The sequence below is a fragment of the Ixodes scapularis genome, unplaced genomic scaffold (genome assembly GCF_016920785.2).
Source record: "Ixodes scapularis isolate PalLabHiFi unplaced genomic scaffold, ASM1692078v2 PGA_scaffold8__174_contigs__length_109621045, whole genome shotgun sequence".
Taxonomy (NCBI): Eukaryota; Metazoa; Arthropoda; class Arachnida; order Ixodida; family Ixodidae; genus Ixodes; species Ixodes scapularis.
Window position 1 is genome coordinate 87,070,936 of NW_024609883.1, and position 15,241 is coordinate 87,086,176.

A 15,241-nucleotide genomic window follows, 5' to 3' on the forward strand; every position below is an offset into this window, starting at 1 on the left:
AAAGGTCATCGGACAAATCTTCCACGTCGAAGCCCGAAGGGCATGCACGTGTTTCTCGGGTTCGGCTCAAAACTCCCATCGACGGCGCCGTGACCTCTCACCGCACGCCGTACTTCACATTCGTCAACACATAAAAAAAAAAAAAAAAAAAATGAAAGCCGTTTAAAACTTCCTCTAACACCGAATTAGAGCGCAGCTCTTGAGGAGGAGGAGGGGAAGGTACGGAGTGGAGGCTATGCCCCTCCTGCTCTGGTGTCCGCCTCCCATTTAGGGGAAAAATTTCCGCTAAATTAAGCGGGAAAATTTTTCTCCTAGATCTAGCGGGGAAATTTTTCCGCTAGATTTAGCGGGGATATTTTTCCGCTAAATTTTTGCGGCAATATTTTCCCCCTGAATTTAGCGGGGAAAATTTTCCCGCTAGATTTAGCGGGAAAATGTTTCCGCTATATTTAACAGGGAAATTTGTTCCGCTAGATTTAGCCGGGAAATTTTTCCGCCAGAATTAGCGCGGAAATTTTTCCGCTAAATTTAGCAGAGAAATTTCCCCGCTAAATTTAGCGGGGAAATTTTTCCGCTAGATTTAGCGGGGTACTTTTTCCGCTAGATTTAGCGGGGAAATTGACCCACAATGCACCGCGCGGTTACGCCGACGGCGACGCCGACGCCGCTCAAACCGGAAACGGGCGCCGAAGAGCTGCGCTCTAAAACACAACACACGCACACACACCGAACTTGGAATGTCGATACGAGCGTGAAAAGTTCAGAGGTTCGCGCCGCTCCCAGTCAATCGTTCGTGCGCTGTCCCCCTGGGCCTTCTCAAGTCTACAAGGCGATACACTCAACACTCCCAGTCTGACTCACGGTCCGGAACACGTTTGGTCACAAGCTTACCATAGATATAACACGCATGCAATAAAACACAACAAGCATGCAATAAAACAGTGTGAGCATACTCGATAGCCCGTCATTTGCGCGAGCTGTAAACAATGAACAAGCGATGTTACTCGGCAGCATGGCTAAAACCCCAAACATTCGGGTTGATCTGGGCAGCTTGATTTTGCGGCTGATCAGGGGCCTCTATGTTGTCGCCTTCTCTCTCCCCTCCGGTAGACCATTGCGCTCGCCGCAACTCGCGCTCAAACTCCTCGAGCGCAATGAAAAAGTCCTGGTCAGGTGAATCCGGATGGCTCTCCTGCGGTAATTTTTACTGTTCTTTTTGAGAACCTGGGGGTGTCGTCCTTGGTCGCTCGGTTGCTCGGTCCTTGGTCTCAAGGTATGAACTCTCAAAATTTTCCTTTTTCGGTCGGTTGGCGTGGACCGTAAACGAACCCCTGCCCCCGCTACTGCACCTCAAGCGCAATACCACTGGGCTCAATTTTTCCACGACCCGATACGGGCCCTTCCACTTGGGGTTCAGCTTTCGCGACAGGCCCTGCCCAGTCTGCTCCACTCGGGTTACCCTCTTTCCCCGTCGAAGCCCGAAGGGCATGCACCTGTTTCTCGGGTTCGCTCAAACGTCCCATCGGCGGCGCCGTGACCTCTCACCGCACACCGTACTTCACACGGGTTTTCCAGTCGCTAGCTTTTGGGTATACGCAGTAACTCTTTCTACATACGCTGGGTAACTACCACGTATACAGAATTAAAACAAAATCAGCTAGCTTACCTCCTATCTTTAGACGGCTAGCGCAACAGAGGTAGGTGCCGCTTGGCCTGCGTACTCGTTGAACGAGAACGATCCTGACGTCACGTTCACATAGCGGCTTATTTCCAGTGTTGCCGGGGCCTCGAGCGGCTAGTTTTGCTTTTGTTGGCCGCGCCCCAAACATAACTTTAAGGCGTCGATATCCTTAAAACTACGCACAGTAACGAGAAAAAGAATTATACCTTGCGAGTCAGGGACGCTGACTGCGCTAAAAACAGTCATAATCCCCAAAATCGAAAGTATGGACCGGAGTTGCCCTTTAAAGTACTTGGTCTGACGTGGAAGCCGAATAAAGACAGCCTCTCTTTTTCAGCAGAAAACGTGATTGGGTTTGCCCGCCAACAAAGAAGCACCACGCGTTTTGTACTCCACACGACGGCACGCTTGTATGACCTCCTTAGTTTCCTCGTACCGCTCGTGGTGCAAGCCAAGATCTTGTTTCAAGAAATCTAGAAGCTGAGCCTGCACTGAGATAATACACTGCCGGAAGAACTGATGAGTGGCTGGAACAACTGGTGCGACGAGGTCACCACACTTCAGCATGATTAACGTGCCCAGGTTCTACGACAGCGCGCTAACGGGTAACGTTGTGCATCCAACGTTGCACGTGTTTCCGGCTGCCAGCATCTCGGCGTACGGATCTATAATCTTCATCTGCTCAACGGATGACACTGCAAAAAAGAGCGCGACACTCTTACTGGCTAAGTACCGCGTGTCGCCCCTCAAGGAATTCTTCCTTGTGAGATTAGAGTTCATGTCCAGCTTGAATGGATTGAGGCTTTTTAAGTACGTTAGGACACACCTCGAAATCCAAGTGGATGAAGTCCACTTCTGGACGGACTTCATGATAGCTCTGCATTTGATTAGGGGAGAGCCATCCAGATGGAAGGCGTTCGTGAAAAATAGAGTACAAGAAATTCAAGCAAGCAGCGAGAACGCAATGTGGCACCACTGCTCGAGGAAGGAAAATCTCGATGACCTGATGACACGAGGGCTGTTCGAGGATCGACTGCTTTCGACACCGCTCTGGTAAACCGGACCAACTTGGTTGTTATTACCAGCGACAGAGTGGCCCGGCAAATTTAGTCGAAGAGATTTCTCACGACGGTGCTCGAGGAGAGGCCTCCAAAAGCAGAGCTCTTCGGGGTAACTGCAACTGCAACGCAAGAATTGCTTGACATTTCAAGGTTCAGCTCGGCCTTCAAACTCCACAAAACTACGGCCTGGATTTTACGGTTTGGTTATAACCTCAGGTCGTCAAAAAAAAGGGTGGGGCCAGTCCCTGCCGAGGAGATTGTGGGGTTTTACTACCAACAGAGGTACCGATAAAGTAACCAAAGGGTCATCTCAACAGCGGCGGCGATCTCATAGGAGACGTGAAACCTAGTAGCGCGGTCCCCACAACTCCGCGGCAATATAGACAACGTTTAGGGCACATTACCACGGGTCGGTTCGATAAATTACCTCCGTCGGTGCAAATGAGCTACTACCTTCTCTCACTCTCTCAAATATAGCAGAAGAGAAGACACAGGTACCAGAGTAAGGACAGAGTCCAAGAGCATTTATTAGAACCCTCTTTGAAAAGAACTACAATGTCCCCTTCCGAAATGCCCCCCGCGTCGGCAAAGTAAGAAAAGGTCTTTACCTGGCAGACATTGGGTTCCGGAGATCCAAGATCGGGGAAGCATCGGAGAAGTCGCCGATACACGTCCTACTTCTTTCGCTGTCACCGGACGAGTCCCTTTCCCGAAAGCGGGAAAACAAGAGGCGAAACCTCCTCGCCTGCAAGCAGTGATCCGCATCCGAGCGGGGGAACGGAAAGAGGTTTCCCCGTGAGAGAGTGAGAGGAGGGCCCTCCAAGGCGGGGGACCCTCCGCTTCACGAACAGGTTGGAGATCACGGCGAAGGAAGCCGAGCGTTCCGAGGTCGGAACGCTCGGCTTCCTTCGTCTCAATAAAGAACAAAGGAGGCCCACCTGCTGTCATAATACGATATATAACTATGAGCTCCATGCGTACCCCCAACAAATACACGCGACACCCAGCGTGCGTCTTCACAGTGTCCGCCGTCAACAGCTGGCCCGCAGGACTGAAGACCCGGAAAGTTCAAGCCCCAAGCACTTGACAGTCGCCGCCACAGCGCCACAAAGCATCACAGGCACCGTGCTGATGAAGCTGGACACAGGTGTCGCGGTACGAGCTGTTCTGCAGTGGAGGGCGCTGAGACGGTCGCGAAGGCGGATGTAGCGAAAGGCCAACGACCACCGCCCACCAGCGGGGACCAGCTGGGGAAGTCCCAAAGACACTCCGCCAAGGAGGTCGGTGCCATCCCGGCCGTAGTGGGTTGGTGAAAAGGGGGGGGGGGGGGGGGGGGAGGGGGGGACGACGACCTTGGAGGAGACCTGCGAAGTCGTAATGCTAGCAGACAACCGATCCCGAAGCCGACCGCAGTTCTCCCCAAAGGGAAGAAAAGGTGCCGCAGCCTCCAAACGAGTGGGCACGCGCAAACGACGCTCGCCTGCCCGGCCTCAAAGGGCAGGAGCAAACGACAAACTCAGCCACGAAAAAGGTGGCCAGTTTGTCAATGGTGAAAGGAAGGAGCTCCATTGGGAAGCGGACCCAATTAACGGCCACAAGACACATGCCAGAGTGACCCGCTTCGACACCGGAGAAGGAGAAGCCATAAAAGGGGGCCCCTCCGTTTGAAACGGGTCCACATCCGAGCAAACTAATTGAGTTAGCTTATGTGGACTCCGGGGAGAGAGCTTCTAGGAAAAACGCCGAGTTCTCAATCCTTTGCGCAGGCAGCTAAAACAGAAGTTGCCTAAAATACACGGTTTTATGCTTACTAGAAGAGCCCGTTGACTATAAATTGCCAAAAACAGATAACAGTCTGCAGCTGGCCCGTCTTCTGAAGTCGAGGTAAATTGATACGGGGACTTCGAAGGGGCGGATAGAAACAAACCGCCATGCATGCGCGTCTGCGAGCGGGGAAGACGAATGTTCCCGCACAAAATAGCCGCCATCTTGCTCCGCAAGGAGGAAGACAAAAGGATCCGCAGCTGACACGCTCAAACCTGCTAGCTTCGCCAAATATTTCAGCTAGCTAGCTTACCGAGGGTACGAAAAACATATCTTGCACTCGATACGGCTTGATCAAGGGCTCAAAACAGTGTGGACCCTTTTTCTGAGGCAAGGCCAGATTTGAGAGCAACGTAACTGCTGAGGTTCTTATGGGGAATTCCACTCCTAGATCCGGAGCGCTTTCCAAAATCCGCGAGGGAGGCAAAATTCTGCTCCGTGGGACCCGCTCCGCTCCCCCAGAAAGAGAGTGAGGGGAGGGCTGTCCAAGACAGGGGATCCTCCACTTTACGAACAGATCGAAGCTCACAGCGAAGGAGGCCGAGCGTTCCGACGCACGGCCGTTATCGCAGCCATCGCGGAATGGAGAACACAGGAATCCCCACAAGATCCAGGTAGCGCAAACACACTAGATAACAAGAGCACAAAAATCAGATTTTGCCTCCGATATTGATTGTGCAGCAAAGAAAATGCCGCCCCCACCTGGGTCGCACTTGCTCGATTTTCGCACTTTTATCGAAGAAGAGGGATCGCTGAGGATCAGGCGGTAAACTCTAGTCATCGAACCTGACGCAGGAAGAACGCCACCCCATTGTACTGCCTAAGGAGGAGCATCGATACTCAACACACTAAGATCACGGGGTTTGTTTCGCGTTGTCTTTTAGTCAGGGGACTGCGCGGCACCAAATTCAGTATTAGCAAGCAGCACTGTAGTTTTGAAATAGTAGAGAAAGTGATGCGTGCGTGTGTGACCTGCCAGCGACTCAACGCGGCTTCTGCAAGTGCCGGCGGATCGGGCAACACGAGCGGACCCGTTTGAAGTAGTGGGCACAAACTTTGCAGGACCCCTGTATGTTAAGGCGAACGACCTCACCAGCAAATGTTATGTGCTATTGTTTACATGTGCGGTCACTCGAGTGGTTCATTTAGAGTTGGTGGAAGATATGTCGACAAAGAGCTTCCTATATGCCTTTCGCAGATTTCTGTCGCGGAGATGGGCAGGCCGCGTCATTTATTCGGATAACCCTTTGACATTTAAAGGGACCATGAAATGATTTTAAAATTGAATTTCATCCCCCGCACGTCGTAAAAGGTGTGAAAAGAAACACAAAAATAGGGAGCCAAAAAAAATTATTTGCTATAGAACTTTTAAAAGAAAACTGGACTCTTGTGTGCCTTCTTTCCTTCGGAAGCTCTCAGCCTTTTCACTACGATGCATCCGCAGAAACGGAGCACGTCAGCCGAATCCACGTCGCCTATTGGGTAAGAGCCTACCTCACCAGCACCGCGATCGTAAACAATAAATAGCCGGCGAATGTTTAATAAACGTTTTGTTAAATAATATTCAGATCCACATTTTGTAGCATAATTAGAGATGTGCGGCGAAAATTGCGAAATTTGATAATGCTGAGAGCCGAGCGCCATCTATCGTGTGGTAAACGAAGCAACTACTGCGCGGGCGCAGTAGGGCAGGGCCGACTTGAGTTACTTGGGTCGCTTGGGTCGCGACGACCGACGAACGTTTACTTCCTTTGATTTCCTTCCTCTCAAAACTCTGACTGACTGAACGTTTATTTTTCTACGTGTTCTTCTCGCGCGTGCCGACTTCAAACAGCAAGAAAAAAAGTACTTAAAACAGACCACGACGAACAAGAACGCTGGATCCACAAACACCCGAGAAAAGCGACGACGGCCACGAATCCACCGACTCCGACAAAGCGAGCTGCTCAGAATATAGGCCTAGCAGGCACTCCGACTCGGCGCAGCGTTGCTTCGTCGCAGGACCGTCTGCCTGCGACCGGCTGGTGTGCTGAATGGAATATGCCCGCGCTACCCTTGTGGACCCTTCCCGTATTATAGTTTGATCGCTGACCTCAATTTTAGATTAAGAGGTGAGGTCAATCTTTGCCCTTGTTTTCCGAGGCAGTGTTGACGAACACTCGTCGAAAAGGGACTCTCGTCGATTCTATCTTCTTGTTTTGTGCGATATAGAACTGAAATAAACGCCGTATGGATTACCTTCGTAACACGGTATGTACACTTTGTTATTGGTATGCCATTTTTATTCTGACAGACTGCACGTCATTGTCGAGCTATAACAGTTCGTGGGAGGTATACGTGCAATGCCGGTCCAACCTTTCTTTTCCGAGTGTCGCGTCAGGATCGAGTTGCAATCGTAAAAGATCGGTCCCGAAGCGCTTACCAACAGCGCGAATACAGCATTTCCATGAAACGCGCGCGTCCGCTCCGAGTGGGAACAGGTATTTACGTGGCTCTTGCTGACACTCGTAGTTCAAACGTATCTTTTTTAACGTCGGCTCGCTCCTGTATCTCCGAGGCCGCAAAAAACGCCGCGGCAAATTGTTTCCATCTACGTCCCTTTGCAAACGGCTGACACGGGCCGCCTTTTACCAACAATGACAGTTGGGTTGACTTCTGGAGTCTCCACCGGAAGACTCGCTGCACTTCCCAACAGGCATACCGGCGTATTGGACTAGTCCCATGCTGTCGCTGTAGCGCAACATATCTCATTGAATTTCGCTCAGCTGCGATGCGGCGATGAGAGGCGCCGATTCAAAAAATACGTCGGTGACATCAACGCAGTAAAACCTACCGGCACACCCCAACTCGTCGCCGCTAACGCTCCCATTCTCCTACTGCCTAGAGAAGTTCCGGTTCCGGAAACAGCGTACGTCACGGCTTGTTTTGCGGTCAGTTGGAGAGAAAGAAAAAGTCGATATTTCATTATTTTTTTGTGTAGAAGCTAATAAACCGAGACGAAAACGGATGCCTGTTCGGCATTCAGTGAACATTGACGGTTTAATGTGAAAGTTACCTGGAAAAAAGTGCATATGGACGTCATCAATTACGCAGCGATTTAATCGAATCCGCTTACAGAAATCACTTGAGATCATCTCCAGCTACTTACAACACCGTGGACTATCTCTATCGCCATCAAAGTCAGCTGCTATGGCTTTTACCAGAAAGAGTACTCATAGGTACTGTCTGACAGTTGATGGTCATCCCATATCATATGTGAACGCGCACAGATTCCTCGGAATAGTTCTGGACAAGTCTTTGACATGGACACCGCACATAAAACAAATGAAAAGAAAGCTTCTCGGCATTATTCAGCTCATCCGATTCATTAGTGGCACTAAGTGGGGCGCCTCTGTAGCCGCCCTTCTTCAACTATATAACGCCCTTTTTGTCGGCTTCCTTCGATACAGCCTACCTGTACTTCATGGGATGTGCCGTACAAATATAAGAGCATTGGAAGGTATGCAGGCTCAAGCTCTACGAGCCTGTCTAGGGCTCCCAAGATGCACCTCAAATGTCGGAACTGTAGCTGAGGCAGGGGCTGTTCCGATTGGCGCGCTGAGACTTCAAGAAACCCTTCGAGCGCACCTCCGCCACCTCACAAGGCACAAAGACCACTACCTAGCAGACATCGGAAACAGCAGAAGCGCGTCTGGTTTTTCCCAAATCGTGAATGTTGACAACGTGGATCTTCCACGAGACTTTGAACCAGCAGAGTTCTCGTTGTTACCACCATGGATATATCCAGTAATTTCTATAAAATTAGATGTTCCAGGGATACATTCAAGAAAGCATACTCCAACGGAGGTATTGAGGCAACATTCTTTAGAAACCATTAATACGCATCACCGTTCCCGAATTCATGTGTACACTGATGGGTCTTCTACTCGCGAAACTTCCAGCTACGGCTTTGTTATACCATCAATAAACAAAATACTCCAGGGGAAGCTAGGCCATGTAACATCATCGACGGCAGCAGAACTAGTAGCGATTAGAGAAGCAATTCACTTTATTTCTACGAGTGCCCCAAACAATTGGTCACTCTTTACTGATTCAAGGGCAGCCCTTCAAAGCCTTAAATCTACCAAAAGCAAGAACATTAATGCTCAGCTGGTACATCAGATCCTAAAAATTCATAAAGAGGCTATAAATAATGGTCACACACTAATTTTACAGTGGATCCCGAGCCATTGCGGTATTAGAGGCAACGAAAGTGCTGACTTGGCAGCCAAGAATGCACATCATCTTACGTCCAAACTGGTAATTCCATTTTCACGTTCAGACGCCAGAGCTACAACCAACCGCATTACTGCGGCTCTAGTAAACACCCTCTGGGCGAATCCATTATATCACTACAGACACCTTCATAACATTGACCCCTTTCTTACCTTTCGCCCTCCCCGGGGGCTCAAACGTCGGACAGAAACCGCTCTTCACCGAATACGACTGAACGTGGCCTCAACAAAATATTATCTAAATCTCACCGGTCAGCTGGACTCCTCCATCTGCGAGAGCTGTGACGTCGTAGAAACGCTGGAACACGTTATTTGTCACTGCGCCCTCTACGCTGACCAAAGAAAGGAAATGATAAGCTCCCTGACTCTTCACAACAGAGGACCGCTCACGCTCAATCATCTCCTGGGGCCATGGCCATCAACATTGCAAGGAGTCAAGCCGACGAGCTCATTGATTCGTTTTCTTCAAACGACTCAACTTGATAAAATACTGTAGGACACCCTCCAAAAGTAACTGACAGCATCCTCAAAGTTTTCTTTCTTTCCTTTTCTTTCTTTGTCTTTTTTGCCCCTTTCTCCCTTTCCCATGTATGAAGTAGCAATCCTGCAACTTCCCGCGGGATAACCTCTTCATCTTTCTAATAAACATGTTTTCTCTCTCTCTCTCTCTGGAAAAAAGTAAAAAGGTAATTTCATGGTCCCTTTAAGCGGGCCTGAAAGGAGCTAAATGACTATGGAAGACACTCTGACACCCTGATCCAATTGGCCGCGGTTCTCACCGAAATTGAAGTGGTGGTAAACTCGAGGGCACTAACCTTTGCCTACAACGAGATGGGAGAGGGCGACCCTCTGACGCCGGTGAGCTTTCTAATCGGTAGAAGGCTGACGGCGCTGTCGGCGGCGGGAGGGCAGCCGCTCGCCAACACCCGAGACACTTCGCGGTCGGTGGCGAAACCGAAAACGGTTCTTAAATTTATTTTGGAGGACGTGGAGGGCGGAATACTTCCGAGAACTGAAGTCTGCTTACGCAAGTCACCAAAAGCAGACCCCTCCACCCCGAGTGGAACAGTGGTTCTCTTGAAAGAGTCACTTCCACGACTGCTTTGGAAGCTTGGCAAGGTTGAGAAGGTTTTTTTTATGGACGTGATGCAAGGGTTCGTTCATCCGAGATCAACGTACATCGCGGTACTATTTTACGAAGGCCAGTGCAACTTATCTACCCCCTAAAAATGACGGAACACTAGAATATGCTCGCGCCCATTCGGTGGGGAGTGTATTGGTACTTTCGACAAGGGCATCGGCTTTCCTCTGCGGAGACGATGCGAGTGAGGGGCGAGCTGAACTTCGTACCCGCAGCGGCCGGATGCAGCCGTGGAGATTGTCAGCCGAAAAAGTCGAAACTCTACCAGAACAAAACCTAAAAATGGAACGCAAGCGAGCGGAGTAGGAGAAAATGGCAGGTCTGTGTTGGGTTTTGTTTATACTGATCGATATGTCGGGACGCCAAGAAGCAACAATTCCCGCAAATATTTGACACGCTTAAGTGTCGCGTGGTGCGCTACGGCTGCGCATAATAATTGTGGGTAAAATGAGCGAAAAGTGGCGTCAAGAAATCATTCGAAATTGTTGGTTACCAGGCGTCAGCGCGGCGTCACGCACGTGTGTCCCCGTGGTTGGCTCTGGAACCAATTCATTTCTACAAAGTTTATCTTCAATGATAAGACAGTTCAGCCTTGGAAATCAGCAGATGGACGTCTCTCAACGAGGACACCGGAGCCTTCAGTCTTGTTGGACTATCTTGCGAAGTGTGCGATGCGAGGCGATCGAGTAGTCCAAAAAGTGCCATATAAATTTGCAGATATGATTGATCAAAAAACGACTCTATCGCAAATCGAAGTTGCAGTACAATCACACATACGTCGAAATCTCGAAAATTGGGAAATGTTAATACCGCAGCCATACGTTCATTCGCGTTTTAAATATAGCACAAGGAATACCCCTTTCTAAAAGAAATATTGAATTTTTATCTGATCATTACAATGAGCTGGAAACTGACATATAGTTAAGTGAGGAGACATGACACTCCTCTCTATTCGGTGTATCCAGACCTGCGGTTCCGAGTACTATAGTTCGTTGGAACTCAAGATTGTAGGGCGAGGAAAAGGGAAGCCGGGGATGAGGGAGGAGGCGGGGCGCTGGAGAGTGGAGGAGGTTTCCCCCTCTCTTCTCCAGCGTTCCGTCTGCTTCCTCCTCCCCGGCATACCTATCGATCACCTTACCTTCTTGAATTGCAATGGACTATATAAGCAATCTTCCGAAACTTCTTCGCCAAAATAGTTTCTGGGTCGGTGATTCATCTTGAAGTTAGAACGTAGAAAAATGCAGCAAAAGACAATGACAGGGGAAGCCGAGCAGAACAAGCTAGGTGCCCGTTCAACCTGTCTTCTTTCTGTCGTTCTTTTATTTTTTTTAATTTTTTATTTCGCACTTCAAGATGAGCGCGTTTTTTGTTCCGTTTTTAGAGCGCAGCTACTAGGCGCCCTTTTCAGCGTTTCGCGGCGTCGCCGTTGGCGTCGGCGTAACCGCCCCGCTAAATTTATCGAAAAATTGAATCGGTGTTGAGGTCACGTGACGTCGTGCTGAATCTAGCGGAGAAGCTGAATTTCTTCATGGCTGACGTGACACGAAGTCACGTTAGGGTGCCTCAATGTCCTTCTGTTTAGGGTGATGCCACCCTTTGTATACTTCGTTTCAGCTTCGGTCCAGACGCAGCCGATGCTACAAGCGCGAGCATGTGGCCCAAAACAGAGCTTGCACTGCACGAGCGCGCGTGCTGGGCAGGGATGCTGAAAGCCCGGAGCTCGCGCTTGTAGCTTTGGCTGCGTCTGTACCGAAGCTGAAACGAAGTATAGTACCAGATGCCGACAGCACGCGCTCACGGGAAAAATACAAAGAAAACGACGAAAACAAAATGTCGCCATAGCACAGTCAGCGCCACAAGCGCGTGCCGGGACACGCTCTTTCACGCGCTTCTCAACAAAAAATAAAAATAAACGTGTGTGACAAAATGGCGAGATGCCACCACCCTAAGCAAAGCGCGCATGAAGGCACCCAAAGTCACGTCATTTTCCCCGCTACTTTTAGCAGGGAAAATGACGTCACATGACTTCGTGTCATGTAAACCATGAACACATTCAGCGGGAAGATGAGAGGAGGAGGAGTAGGGGAAGTAGGAGAAGGACGGGATGACGATGAGGAGGATGAGGAGGAGAGAAGGAGGAGGGGAGGGTACGGAAAAGAAGGAAGGGCATACCCTCCCCTCCGTCCTCCCCTCCTCCTCTTCAAGAACTGCGCTCTAGTTTCGCGTTGCAGAGATTTGCAAACGTCTTTCTCTTTTTTCCCCCGAGATTTCCGGAAACTTAATAATGAATTACCCTCGTATCGTTCAAGCTGTCGTGCCAGTGACAATGTCAGTTCTTTTACCAAACTTTTTAAACCACCTGCGACTGCACGTTGCTTTACGAGAAAATCTAGCTCTGAAAAAAATCAAATTGACGATCCAAGGTGCGATACGCGGTTAGAAGGTGGAAACTATCGAACACATACCATCGACTGTTCTTCATTTGATCGCAGATGGTTAAAACTCGAAATTAGACTGGATATTGTAAAATATATATATATATATATTTTGACTTTTAGAAAACGGCCAGGACCACGGCCCTATCGAATTATTTGGAAACGTACTTTACGTGAATAGCACATATTGATAGACGACTGCGTAGTCAGTGAACACTTGAGAAGTGCAGGGAGTGGCTTTCAAGTTCACACATTGCCTCCTCTATACTTACAAGGCCTGGCACTTCGACGACGGAGCCATAGAGTGCCCGGTCGCATATTTGGAGCGCGAGGATCTGGTAGAATAGAGCCTCAAAAAGCCATTTCTCGGGCAACCTGGACGTTAGCGTTGCGGCCAGGACCGGAAAAACGCTTCTTCGCTTGGGAGAAGTGTGTTTCGGCGTCTCGCCGCAGCGGGGCGCCAGTCACGTGGCTCTCCTTTTATCCGTTGTCTGTCGCTCCACCTTTTTCATTTCGGGGCCGCGTCTGGTGGCGATCTGCCAGGCTTCGTCAGTATAAAGAAGGCTATGGTTCACAATACTTGCTTCGCGATTCGTTCTTCTGCGTTCCTATCGCACAATGCCCTTATCTGACTGACCGCTGAGCGTTACTAAAGGGGAGCTGCAATCATATTTTCGCGTCTACCGTTTTTGCGGTTTCCACATCTCTTGGGGTTCGGGCAAGCCAGCGGGCACCAAGAGGGTAACTTAATATCAGTGCGTCATACTTTAACCGGACGACTCAGAAACCTCCTCCACCTACGGGGGCTATCCGTAGTGCCAAAAGCGCGCGTTATGCGAAGTCTTTGGTCCTGGGCTCACTACTGGTCAGAGCAGCTAAAAGCTGGTCAGATCCGCTAAAAAATACAAAATGAAGTGGCGCGAAGCGTTGGAATTCTTTATAAAAGTAGTTTTTGTTCACTATCTTAGATCATACAAGAAGCAAATGCAGATTATAAAGTACATAAACAACAAATGACCCGTCGACATACCTGCAACAAAACGGTGGAAAAGGCGGCGCATACTAGAAAGGTGTAGTGGCCCTGGGATCAGGCACCGACGAGCGGCGAGCGTAGAAAGGTCCGGATGTACGCGGCGGTGCTGAGGTCGTATATGGGCTCGAGGATCCGACTGGTTCCGAGCGTTCCGAAGGCCTTCGGCAAGAAGGTTTGGCTTGCTGTTTGGGCGCTTGGCGGTAGGGCAGCGCGAAGTGGCTCCCGTTCTGAACTGATCTTTACCCCGTTTTCGCTGTTACTTGGGGCCAATGAAGTGTAATGCCGAATTAGTGTTTAATCGCGCAGCAATTAAACACTCATTCCGCTTAATACAGCCTATCCAGAACATGCTTTAGTGGCGCCCTCTTGAGCCGTCGACACGGAGTGCGGCAGCCGTGAGCGCTCGCTGAGCTCACTACCCCCCCTTAGTTCACGGCCACTCAAGCGACTACGGACGTCATGAAGGTGGTTAGTTTTTGCTTGTTTTTGTAATTTTAATTTGCCTATAACTTTTGAAATAAAGCAAATTCGAGAAAGGAAAAGTTTCATTAAGTTACAACGTTCAGTGTGCTCAGGTTTGGTGCAAGTTAAAAACCGGTAAAAAAAGTCCGTGAACGGCCCCTTTAAGATAATCGAGAAATGCCCTTGGCGTTTCTGAAGCCGCCAGTGACTTTATACAGCCTATATCTTTCATGTATTGTCGAACTCTAGTGTCATACATGTTCCCGTGATAATGTGCATGTTCCTGGGCTTGAGGAAACCGCCTAAAAATCGTAGAATGACACATTTATACGTCGCAACAGCGTCAAAAATGTCGATTTTCTGTTTCTCTGTTTAAGTCCACGTGTGTGAACGCGCACGTGCTCGTGTGGATACTGATTGTCCAATTTCTGCGGCACTCGTTGTTATTGTAAATCTTAGCATATATATATATATATATGCATTTCTGTGTTCGCAGTTACCAAATATTTTATACATTTTTGTTATTGTATTTAAATGATCCTGAAGTAACCTGTCAAATGTTTAAATATTTGACACCGTGATTTTATTTTATTTCTCTCAATAAAAAGAACAAAGGTATTACGGAAGAGAAAGTAAAATGTTATTAATCTCTTTGTATGTGTGTGCGTGTGTCTGTGTGTGTGTGCTAAATATTTGCTTGCAGAATGCGAAGATTCGAAATATCGGGTCGCGTTACATAAAGGTCTTGACGTTAATCTCGAAAAGAACCCCGCGCCCAGAACGACCTCTGAGACCCTGACTTTGATCAAGTAGTTTACAGTCTCCTAGGGACCTTCACCCGTGGAAGTTCCGTTGGGCGCTTATTACAGCTAAAGAAAAAACTTCGTTTGATAATGAGATGGAAAGCTCAGCTTTTATCTCTTTTTTTTTTTTTCTTTTCTTATCCACATCTTCAGCGAAAGTAACGTAAAAAGAAATAGAAGCTTCCTAATCTCGCTTGTTTGTCCCGTCACGACCGTGCGTATTCTCATCGCTCTTGTGCAATGGTTCATGGTGGTTCTTCACGTTTCCGCAGCGCGAAGAGGTCGCACTAGGTAAAAATAGCTTCTCAGATAAGCTAGGGGGGAGCGTGCAGAATCCGCGGTTTTGGTTGCTTCACTCCACTGAGTTTAATGACGGAGGAAGCAAAGAAGAAGGTAAAAAAAAAAGGGTGCACGACAAACAACTCCGTTTAACGACCAAGGGTGGGACTAGAAAAGGCTGCACAACTTTGTTAGATATTTTTCTGTTATATTTTTTTCTTTGGAAAACTTTGGGCGCGAAAATGTTC

The 15,241-nt window shown here is 48.9% G+C and overlaps 1 pseudogene; it reads right to left on the minus strand.

The window, feature by feature from the left end:
- Positions 1 to 2,014: 2,014 nt before the first annotated feature.
- Positions 2,015 to 15,241, minus strand: part of LOC121833620 — a 60,347-nt pseudogene continuing 47,120 nt past the window's right edge.